Source organism: Saccoglossus kowalevskii, chromosome 7 (genome assembly GCF_978046115.1).
Source record: "Saccoglossus kowalevskii chromosome 7, keSacKowa6.1, whole genome shotgun sequence".
In the NCBI taxonomy this organism is placed as follows: Eukaryota; Metazoa; Hemichordata; class Enteropneusta; family Harrimaniidae; genus Saccoglossus; species Saccoglossus kowalevskii.
In genome coordinates this window covers 30,154,467-30,167,000 of record NC_140647.1, presented here as the reverse complement: position 1 = coordinate 30,167,000, position 12,534 = coordinate 30,154,467, and the positions used below count along the sequence as shown (strand labels likewise).

The following is a 12,534-nucleotide window of genomic DNA, read 5'->3' as shown; positions in this document are numbered from 1 at the left end:
CCTAGGTGGTAACTAACTAAATGATCCTGTTTTAAAAATCACTTGTGGCAAACTATGAATCCATTACTGGTATCTATCCAATACATACTGAGGTAATCCGAACGTATTTTCTACTGTTATCAACGTATATTTTTAATACGTATATATCTAGTGGATCCATTTTAGATTGCGCCTGGTATTATCTGAAAATAATATTAATAATTATTTGTAGCAAAGGACGAAATTATGGTAATTGCTCAGTTGCGGGTGGATTTCGAGTGTACATGAGTAAATATCTCAAATGTTTTTGCTCCTGAATATTTTTCTCTTAAAAACTATGGTGTAATTTGTTTTACTGTTAACAATTTTTTTATCAATATATAATAATTCTAAGTGATACAATTGCCGTATGCATAGACGTATCAGGCGTTCTCCACACGTGTCAGGGGGGAATCTCGTCTCGTCTCTATATCTCGTCCCCTTGAGGTACGGGATCGGGAAAGTCACTTAAACTTTACAGTCAAATAAGACACACACAACGAAATACGTTTCAGCTCTCGTCTTAGTCGGTCAGCCGAGCACTCTATAAGACACAGTGCCCTGGGGAGAAGTCCCCAAGACTATCGCAAGGCTGACCCAAGACTCCCTAGACTGCGTCAAGACTCTCCCCAATGCTCTCCAGGACTGGACTGCGTCTATCGTGGTGTACTCGCCAAGACCAACCCAAACTCTCTTTATTCATTTTCAAAACCTTAACCAATTACAAAGCAGTTAAAAGACTCTAAGACGTAACCTTCAATCATAAAGCCAATCACATTAAGTACTGAATACGTCATATCTTTTGATTAATCGTTCACTACATTAATAACTACGAATACCAACTGTCAGAATTAATAGTCAGAATAGCGACGGTTATCTCGTAATTACTTCCAAATCACTGAGCCAAGTTCCGTCCAAAACTACAAATAGGTCTAAACGATGACAGACATAACACAACAATTCGCTAATAATCAGCTAATTAAGTCGGTCAACAGATACGCGAAAACAAATTATTTTATTATTATTTTATTAATTATTTATTATGGTAGCATTTAAATGGTTGGTTGCCTTATATTTTCTCACTTTATACCAAGAGTACTAATCAGCCTACTAGTATGCGGAAGCGTAATTATTGTCTGATCAGACTTTGTGATTATTTATTGTGATTTATCATTTGATGACAATTTTGGAAAACACATATTGACATAATGTTTGGTAAAGTGAACATTTTGATTACCAAAAATATGACTAAAGATGAGGTTAGGCATGGTAAAATTAAATAAACAGATTTTGTATTAGATGATATTCTAGAAACAAATTTGTAAAATCAAATTACTGACGCATAGCTTGCTGCAATTTTATAGCTGAATGCAATTATTTCGACTAAAATCCCAAGATCTATAATCATTAAAAAAGGAATAACTAAAATAAAAATGCCTGTGATTACTCCAACTTTCCTAATCCCATACGCACTCTCTAATGGGAAAAATACAAACACGTTAGAGTAAGCCAGATACTTTAGTCGTATATCAGTTTACCACAAGCCTATTGATCTCATCCTTGTTTTGTTTGCTTCTGGATTGAATCATAACTTTCAATCAAGACTCACGGAGAGGTTATCGCTGCTGGCATGTTTCACGTTTCATTGCTTGAGCGAGGTTTTGTGAAATGAATATGTTAATGACATTAGATACGTTTCGAGTGAAGTACTATTTGTCTAGACTTATTACTAAATTTTCTACGCACTCAACATTTGCAGTAAATGTCAAAGCACATTTGTATTTTGCTCTTATGTTTTCCAAGCTTGGGTTTCTCACGATATTGTAAAACATTCTGAAATACGTCTCGAAACTCCAATTCGATTTTTTTGATCGTGTTGTCAAAATTAACATTTCCTACATTTGTTTTGCAGGCGACATCCAACTAATCAGTAATTCCCCTATCACTGAAATTATGGCATTTACTCTCTACGATGTCTGATGTGTTTGCTGTATGGATGTTCCTATTCGGAAATAGAACATTTCGAATTTTTTAAGATTCCCATTTCGTACAATAAGATCAAGACATCTGATTTACTTCAGAGTGTCTACAATATGTCATCGATTAAGCGATCGTGAACTTAATGACAGAGAATTTGGATATTTTCTCTCGAACACAACTCGCTTCCTTTTGTCTATGTAGTTAATTCAATAAAATAAATGAAATCATTACCATTTGAACTTTCAACCTCGTTCGCATTGATTAGTGATACGATATATTCGTGGTCATATTGATTACATGACAGTGTTATGGGGCTGCTAACAAGTAAATGATGCCTTCAATAATATTGTGAAGCGGTCTTAACGGTTACCTTATAAAGGAAGCAGGATTGCATCAAATTCAAATTTATCCCGTGGCGTGTATCACATTTGCTGTGTGAGGGCCCAAACGTCTATTCATATCGTATAGTTGTACATTATGGTGCACTTTAATTAAAATCCAATTAATATTATTACGAACAAATCATGGTATCAATGAAGAATTCTCTTGGCGATTTTCAGGTACAAAATAATAGAAACTCATACCCCAGGAGTCTCGGGTGATATTTCTCACACTCATTGGAATTTTGTCATGTGAGGCAAAAAAGATCTAACTCTTGTGTGAAATCTCCTCCCATGCCCGTGGTGTTGTGAATCTTTGTTTTTAACATCACATAAAAATACGTTTTTCGTTAATATAAACAGAGAAAAGAAACTTGTTATGTGTTTAGAGTAGATGCAATCCGGCTCCTCAATGTAGTGGATATATTATTCAATACCACAAAATGTACTCCTTATCATCTACTAAATGTATGATATACATGTCAACAACCAAGTTCAGTTATCGAAACTACCTCACATTGCTTGATATACCTCACAGTGCAATTCAGATGACATACGTCACGGTGGTTTTCCCATCACAGACGTCACGATGGAGTTCCGATCTTAAACATTACAGTGGATTTCTGATCACAGACATTAAAGTTTCGCTTTATTATAAAAGATGGTGTTTTCAATTGATTCAGTCACTAAAACAACGTAGTAGTTTGGCTTGGCTTGTAATATCAGTAACTCATTCAAGCGAGGAAAATACATTCAAATTACAATATTCAGAAACTTAATATTATATTAACACGTAGAAGAGTTTAACTGTAGTTTAAAATGTCACATATTATGAATTCTTGTGATTAATAAATTCACGATAGCATTTAGCAAATGACAGAAAATGGGAATTGTATCGGTGTTGAAAAAAACAAATCTTGACTCAACACACATTACACTACTACTGAAAGAATAAATACTTTATTTTTGGATTGATTTAATATTATTGTTCATCAATATAGCTCGTTTGACCTATGATCATTGACGTGTACGCGTGCGTACTTTTAATATGGTGAATACAGATGTGCGTGGGGTTACTTAATGTACACGCCCTCACAGTAACAACATTAACGTCACATGATCTTATATTTGCTAAAGTATCACTTTCCGCTCGGCAAAATAAGAGTGATCAGAGCTTCACTAGTGTTATCAGTTACTATCACACTGTAGCCGGCAACATGTCTGAAACAACCGATACAGCACCGACTAATGCATTGACCGAAATTATGAACGTAACCGATGTTACGTACGACTACTATGAAGGCGACCCACCAGTAAGAGTAGAGACTTGGTTAGTACCTCTCATATTTGGTACGATATGCCTGATCGGTATTGTTGGGAATGCTTTGGTGATTGTTGTGATATTGAAGAACAAGCAGATGCGAACTGTCACCAATTACTATATACTGAACCTGGCAATATCTGACGTCGCCTATCTTACATGTGCAGTGCCGTTCAGCGCCACGTCTCACGTTTCAGAATGGGTATTTGGGGAATTCATGTGCAAATTCAGCTTTTACGCTATACAGGTGAGTAAATCCACCAAAGAGGTGCAACGTTATTTTACAGTGAGCTGATAATGATGGTTCATCATATGTTTAGCAGGTCGGCCGTCATTGCTAAGGAAAACAGACAAATGCACGAGCTCCCGGTCGTAGTATACGTGTTCTATATTTATACGGCTCATTTTCCCTAAGCTTTTTCCACCTCTCCGTAATCTGTGAACACGTGTGAAGTTTATTGTGTGTAGTGGAGAGCGTTGTACGTTTTAAATCATTTGTTTACATATTAATTATTTATTTAAGTGTAGTTGTGCTGAACACAGAATCAAATCTAGGTTCCATTGTCTCTAATCGTATGTATGATGTTGTCGTAGTATAGCTGTATTTCAAGTGTTTATGCGTTTTCAATTCAACTTGTAATTAATATGCGCATTTAAAAAATAAGAGTAGTTCAACGAGTAGGTCATATCATAACCAGTAGATTGATAGAAGACGATGTTTATTTCAATACACAAATAAAGCATTGTGTTAAAACCTTTAATTTTTTATTATATGAGTATTGTGTTAGAGGCTAATTCAGTTTTGATGACGTAAAACTCGTATTTAATGGTTTCACGATAATCAGTAGAGCGTTTTTACGACATGATATGTGAAAATAAAAATAAACTGCCGTAAATCGGATGAAATGTTCGCAAACTTGCACACGAAAACCTTTTTATAAATAAAGAAGTTATACAGCTCTCAACTGAACCTGCTTCTTGCCCCTGTACACACGAAATTGCCTATACACTTAAAACAATTACATTCCGTCTTGTACACTAAACACCTGCGTTCGTTCGCATGGGCAGTTTATTCTCCGGCTTAGCAATTTTACACTTCATTACACTCACCACGTCATACAAAAGTCATCAGTTAGTTTCCTTTCTTATTGAACAGAAATGCGTCTTGCTAAACAATTACGACAAAAATATGAACAGTTGGTACTTTTATTTGTTTTTATTCGTTTGCATCAACAATTTATGGCCAGTTTCGCAACGTTTATAACCGAGTAAAATACGAACATCCGGTTCTGTATGGGGATAATTAGGATACAGTCAAATAATGAAATGGTTCATCCTTTGGAAAGATTACAAACAATATTTCCGACTGAATTATTAAATAAGTTTCTGTAAGTAATGCATTATATGATACGCGATTATCTGCAGGAAACCTGATAACACGTAAGATTTCAAAAGTAGTAGAGATTAAAAATTGCAAAATACATTTTTTATGGTTGGTTAACATTTTTTCTCTGCACTAATAAATTTGACACCGAAAGCTGATTCCAGACAATTTAACTCTTATACTGATTTTTGCTAATGCTTAATATGTCTGGAACATATGTTTTTAAATACTTTAATTTAGTTCCATGTGGTGAATGATAGAACGATGAAACAAATGAGGAAACACTGGGAGGTTAGGTACACGAGTTACAGGAATTACCATGGCAATCAATCTCTTATATTGAGAACGTCGGGATTATTGAACGGGAGCCAAATACGTGGAATTGCACATTCTAGGGGAATGATTGATCATTGGAAGAGATATCTTCATATACTCATCAGCTGCAATCACAACATTTTCGCCCTTGTAAGACAAAGTTCGAAATGCTTACTTACGTTTTAGGCCTGTGTTTGTCCTTTAGTATGCGTGTGCGTGTCGTTTCCGTCCATTTATTTCTCAGACATTCCTGTCGTAATAACGTAATAACGCACGTCCATTTATTTCTAGCGTCGTTGACCTTTGATCAACTGTAAAAAACACCAACACATTTGAATAAACCATTCTGTTCGACATGCCTGGGACAACGTCGTTCAAACTCTGCATTGACATCGCCCAAGATGGCTTACTGATGCATTTCTTAGTCTATTCAGGATTGTTATCCGTTACCCAGATTCACTTTCATAGATTTTGCCGAAATTTAGTCTAAAGACAAAATATAATTGGGTGCATGATTTTTTTTAGATATTAATAAGATTTAACCGACTGTTTAAAAATAAAATTTGAACATACAGCCAACTCATTTGATTAGTCGTTTTTCTAACAAAAAATACACAAAAACATTACTCTGTCATCAACTTTGTACTAGGCTTGCCTTGGTTGATTTTATTCGAGAAGTGCCTGAATGTGACGTATAGTGGGTTACTGATACGCGTCAGTTGTTTCAAAATAATCGATTGGTGGTCATGTTAGTTTCATTTTACTGCCGGTAACACCTAATCAAAGCGAAATAATCGACATAGTCATCAGAGACGATTGCAGTAAGTGTTAAGTAATAATAATAATAATAATAATAATAATAATAATAATAATAATAATAATAATAATACTGCGAGTGTTTCTCCGATGAGCATTGCATGGTGTTTACATCAATGCGAAAGTTTTGCATTTTATTTTACATACTGTCGTCAAATATCAGCCAGGCACGGGGCCGGCTGTGTTTGGTCTGAAGTTCGGTATACACTTACAGTTTTGGTTTCGAAGAAAACAAACAATATGCGCCTCTTCCCGCCATAGTCACGTAGTATATTTTTGTCACAGTGAACGCGATCCAGACGACGCGGGCGTAGTTAATTTTCAATGACTTCTCTGTTTCTCCTTTTAAAGGGCGGTAGTCGTCGCGCCGCGCATGTGTGACATTTGTGTTGATCAACATTGAATTTCCCACAATCCAATGCGCTTTTCTAATGAAATCACAGGTACGACTTTTGCCCTTGGCACCTTTTGCACTAGTTACCACCGGCGACTCCTTCGACACCTTAAAACACCAAAAACAAACCTATTTAAAGCTTGGTAACCTTTCTGTGTGTACTCGTTGGAGTGCGCAAAAGTCAATATCTTCGTTTGTATAAGACCCATTTCTCGCACATGCGCGGTGCGACGACTACCGCCTCTTAATGCTTCACTTGTATTATTTATACTAAATTCGCTCACATTGTACATAGAAAACTTAAATTTATCGGCGATACGCTGTATAACTTTTCCATGAGGATGACCACCTATTGACTTATCAAGCCTTCGTTTATGAACGAAAACTGTTGTACTATTATAAATATCGCGCATTGCTTATCTGGAAAAACAACTAAAATATTATTACTTTACACTCACTGTAACTACCAATTATGACTACGCCAAGTGGTCGTTTCGCCCGCTTGGATGTTACCGGTAGTATCATGTTTTAACCATTTTTCAGACGTGCAAATTTAATTAGAAAATATCGACATCAATAGTCCCGCAATTTAATTCTGGAACTCTACAGTTATTGACACCTTTCTGGATTATGAAGAAGTACTTTGTAAAATATATGTATTATATTCAAACATTTCTTTTTTCCCTACATGTAACAAAATTAAAACTTATTCTAAAAAGTGTTTCATGTGCATTTCAAACAACAAAACTACATATATATATACGAATAGCTAGTGAGAAAGCCAATTCGTGTTTCCTCCAATACTGGCCAATCACTGATTAGAATTAAACTCAATGAATGTGTAAAGCTTTCTAAGCTCATTGCAATTGTATATATCAATAATATATTTAAACGCACGACGGGGACTATGACATTAACAGACTTGTTTATTTTCATTCGCTAATAGTAAGGGCGAGCAGTAAGGCTTGGTGCATCATCCTTGACTATTCAACTAAAACAGATGAAATAAAATCCATATTAGCGATAGCCGTGCATAGTTCAACCATTTCGACCATTTATTCTACCGAAACCTCAGCATAAATCCTTGGCGAATTTCACCACGATGTGCTGTATATACCACGCCCTCAAACGATTATAAGATTCACTTTGGCTCATTTGCATTACCCAATCAGTTTTCACGATAGAAACGACATATTACTTGATACAATTAAAAATGGCGGAATATAGAAATAAACGTGTTGCTAGATTTTTCTCTGTGAACTGACCATGAAATAATAGACCGGACCCGGCAAGTCAATACGTTATCACTTTCGACAGTTTGGTCAATTTACTAAAAAAACGGTTTGCACAAATATTTAGACATTCAATCGTCTTCATTCACTTGCCCACAAACAATTTTTAACGTTGATATAAGAAAATTTTAGAAATGTGTCAACGAATATAGACCTTCTGTTTTTGACTCCGGATGAATCAGCGCAAAACCTATACTATACTATATGTATACTAGAGCTTCACATTTATGATACAGCAACGCTGATTGGTTGCGACAGCTCCTTCGCGCGCCCAATCAAATGATTAATCCAACTGCAGTGAAATACAACTTTTCCTAACGCGATCACGCACGGTTTCGTGAGCCGGTTATGAATGGCCGACTTTAACCTGTTATAGACACATGCTGAACATCTGGGATTTCTGTTTTTCTTTGTACTATACTAATCCACAAGATAGACGCATGAATCATATTGATACATCGACAATCATTTCATACATTGTTTCATAGTAGTATTTACAGTGATTCCGATGACATATTCTTGTTGCAGCACACAGGCATACGTGACGATTATTCTTACGCAATAATCACAATACCGACCGTCTGTTTTCAACAGGCACGCAACATATTGTAACTTGTTGCAATCGCAGCGATACGACGATACAGTAACATAGCTACCTACACGTTGTTCATGATATTCTAACTGTCATCCCCAGGTAACAGTTCAAGCGACATGCATTACACTGACTGCCATGAGTGTTGATAGATACTATGCTATAGTGCATCCACTGAAATCTCTGAAGACTCGCACTCCTAAGGTGGCCATTAGTGCCATTGCTGCTATCTGGTTATGTAAGTACAGTGATGATGTGTGGCGTTGTATACTGTCGATATTGTCAGTATAAATTGTCAATAAATTAGTTATGAACAAGATCAGGGTTTATATTTTGCTTAATATTGTCACTTCAATGCGTTGTACGATGTCATTTGTCTGCAATATAACACCGGTCTAACTCAAGTACGTATACGTAGTACTTGAGCAATTTACAATGAATCTGAATTCAAACCCCGGATGCAGAATATGCAATGAGTCGAAGTACATGCATGTTTCAGCCTTATTATTTTTTCCCGATTTTTATTGTTAATAAAACAGTTCCACTTGCAAGTAAAAAAAAGACGGACGCGGGGTTGCGACGATGTCTTCAAAAGGCGTCATCTATTAAAATTCATTTTTGTCAAGCGAACCTCAGGGATTACAGTACAATATGACAATTTACCGGGCTCATGGCAAAATATCAAATACGTCGCATTCCAGGAAGGCTACGTTTCTCTCTGGCGGTGTATTACTAATGATTTTATGTGTCATTTCCTATAATAGTGTGCGTCGTATGTCCAAATTATCTAGGATTAGAACGACGAAATGGCGACTACTCTATCCTTAGTTTTCGCATCGCATTATATGTGGTCACTTTGCCCACACAATTGTATGAAAACCAACATTTCAGTAAGATTTGATCATCTTTATGTGGTTATATTTATAAATGATTGTTGTTATATCACTCCATCCTGATTTAATGAGACAGCACAGAACGCATCAATATACGGCTTTACCACCCTTTCTTTTTAGTTGTACATGTCTGTATACGGCTTAATGTGTTTGATTGAAGTCGAGTCATTTCTTCAAAACGTGTCTCATCATAACGTAACCTAGTACGCTGATTTCTTCACCCATGTCTGCAAGATAAGGCATCATTTTTGAAACGTGATATGAGAATATACTCTGCAATGACCCTTATAATTCACAGCGGTGCTCACATAAATTTCGTACGCTCACTGATCACTGTAACACGATCTGAAACCCCGATACGATTTAACAGCATGTAGCGTAGCTCTAGAATGCGGTGAAATAAAATCATGACGTGAAACATTAGATGTGGCCACAACTAAATTAACCACATGCATTATCACGAAACTTCGTCACATTGCTGCAAATTAGCAAGCAATGATTATTATGGAGACAATCCATCTGACAGCATTGTGACATGAAACTGAAGTGTGTAAACTGGTATAAATATCTAACGACATTGATAACATGCAACTAGGAGCACTGTTAATGGTGTTCGCGGTTGTGTGATCAATCGATCAATTTGAAAACAGGTAAACCTTGTAAAGCAATAATAATTATTTTATTTCTAGTATTAACTATTATTGCAAACATTGTTAATATTTTAACGCATTTGCAAAAAAACTTCACACCACGACGTGGACGTTCCTTGCTACAGAGTATACGACTCGAATACGTTACGTCATCATTGCGTCCATCATTGCCACTCGCTTAGTCTGCTGTCTAGTTCTGTTTCACAAATCACAATCACAACTAAACTAAAAGCATCATACTTGGGGACGTGTTCTCGTGAAAACTGCCGATTTGGTCTTGCTATCATACAAATGCTTTGCGATTTTATCGCCACTTAGTTGAAATATACTAAATTTTGTCATGCAATGCGTTTTCATACCTAAGAATTGAAATCGAACGCGTACTACATATTGCAAGCCCCGAAAATATATCTGAATGCCAGGTTACACAAATGCAACCCCAAATCCCCGTGGAAATCTTAATATAAAGCAATATATTGTGAATCCGGATTTTATGTTAGAAGTGTGAAAAATAGTATCTCATTCATGTTACCTCAACTTGGAAACAATATGACTTTATTTAGGTATAATCTTCTACCAAATATAATACTGCATTATGGGATTGAAGTGCAGAACCGAATAAGTATGACATTGTACAACGTGACACTACACACTGTGTATATTGTTGATATACATAACATGGATACAGCTAAATGTAAAACACGTAAAACGCTGAAATAAGATAAGAATATGTGTGTCACTGGAAGTAAACGGTAGCTTAAATTAAAGACACCGGCGTCGTGTTTTTTATGGCACTGTTATAACAAGTTACATTGTTTATGTTGCAGGTTCTTGTCTTGTCTCAATCCCCGTTGCCATATACCGGGAAGTCGTTTACATTAACTGGTTCGGTGTTCGTCCATTTTGCTATGACGTTTTCCCCACACTACAATGGGACTTTGGGTGGTACGTGTACACTTTTATTGCAGTCTACGCTCTGCCAGTTTGTATTATTACCATCTGTTATTCCAAAATGCTATGTCAGTTATGGAGCCACGTAACACCTGGTGAGGTGTCGACTCATCATACACAGAGTCTCAGACAAAAGAAGAAGATAACCAAAATGGTTTTCATGGTAACGTTTTTATTCTTCATCTGTTGGATGCCTATTCACATTCAAACCATCTGGACCAGAGTCGACCCAGAAAGTTACAATGCTACAGAGAATATCTATTACTATCATCTATTTGCTAATTGCTTGTCGTATGCAAATTCTTGTCTCAATCCTTTCATCTACGCCTTTATGGGTGAGAACTTCAGGAAATCATTCCGTGGCGTTATGCCGCGATGTTTGAAGAAGCACTCGGCGACCGTCGGTACTATGAATCAAGCAGAAGGTGGCATCGCCAGAAGCAATATTGGATCCTTGTCGACATCGGCGCCCGTGCAAGGAAACAACACGCTTGAAACGTCGGCACGGACATGAAGATACAATTAATATTCTTCAAATACCGTAACTGACACAACGTACTACAACGTGTTTTCTTTTTAAGACACACGTAGGCCGCAAAGCATAAAACATCGATATTAAACAGTAGGTCATTGATGTCATCATACAAGTGATGTTAAATGTAATTATCTTAACTATACAAATGATCCCTACTGAAACTTGTATATGCCTTATCTATGTCAATTGAGTAACTGAACCGGATCAGTGCACACAGTGTATAGTCATACAAAGAAGAAAGTGATCCGGCTTAAATATCGCATAGCGATAGAGCTGCAGGAAACGTGTACCATTTCGGAATTCAAATACTAAACTTCACACGTAAAAGTTATACAACCGATTCAGTAATATGTGGGTTTAATATTGATAAGTGTTTTATTATTTGATTGTTTGTGTTAACATAAAATATTACTGTGTCTTGTAAAATTGTTTTATTACTTCGATGAAAAATAATGTTAACACAAAACCACACCACCACACAGCGCAGGGCAGCACAAAGCAGTACAACATTACACCAAGTCACAGCACAACTCGCCGCAACACACCACATCACATCACATCACACCACACAACACAACATGACAACACAAAACACAGTGTGTATATTCTGTACATACCATATACATCTCTGAAACAAGTGGATAAATTGAAAGTTAAAGGAAACCAAGCGAGGCATATGGAACTATATATATTGATACATTTTGTGTCTGTTTTCATTGCATTCTCAATGTGGCGTTTGTATTTAATAAATTTAACGCTTCATTGAAATGTTTCAACTGCTATTGTAACATCAGTACTAATTATTTACGATCAAAAATTATAAGATAAATCAAATTCATTTTACGCTTTGACAGTTAAACATGATCATCCGCGTGTTACACCTTAGCTTCTAGATGGGGGGGGGGGTGAATCGCTTTAATATTATGGAATTGCTTAAATGCTAAGGCGCTTTACAATATTAGACCTAGTAACTGGGCCATACAAATCAATTCATAAACCATCATCACTATCGT

General features: G+C 36.3%; 1 pseudogene; it reads left to right on the top strand.

The window, feature by feature from the left end:
- Positions 1–3,735: 3,735 nt before the first annotated feature.
- LOC100376705 (G protein-coupled receptor 54-like) lies at positions 3,736–11,947 on the top strand (annotated as a pseudogene).
- The last annotated feature ends 587 nt before the right edge of the window (positions 11,948–12,534 follow it).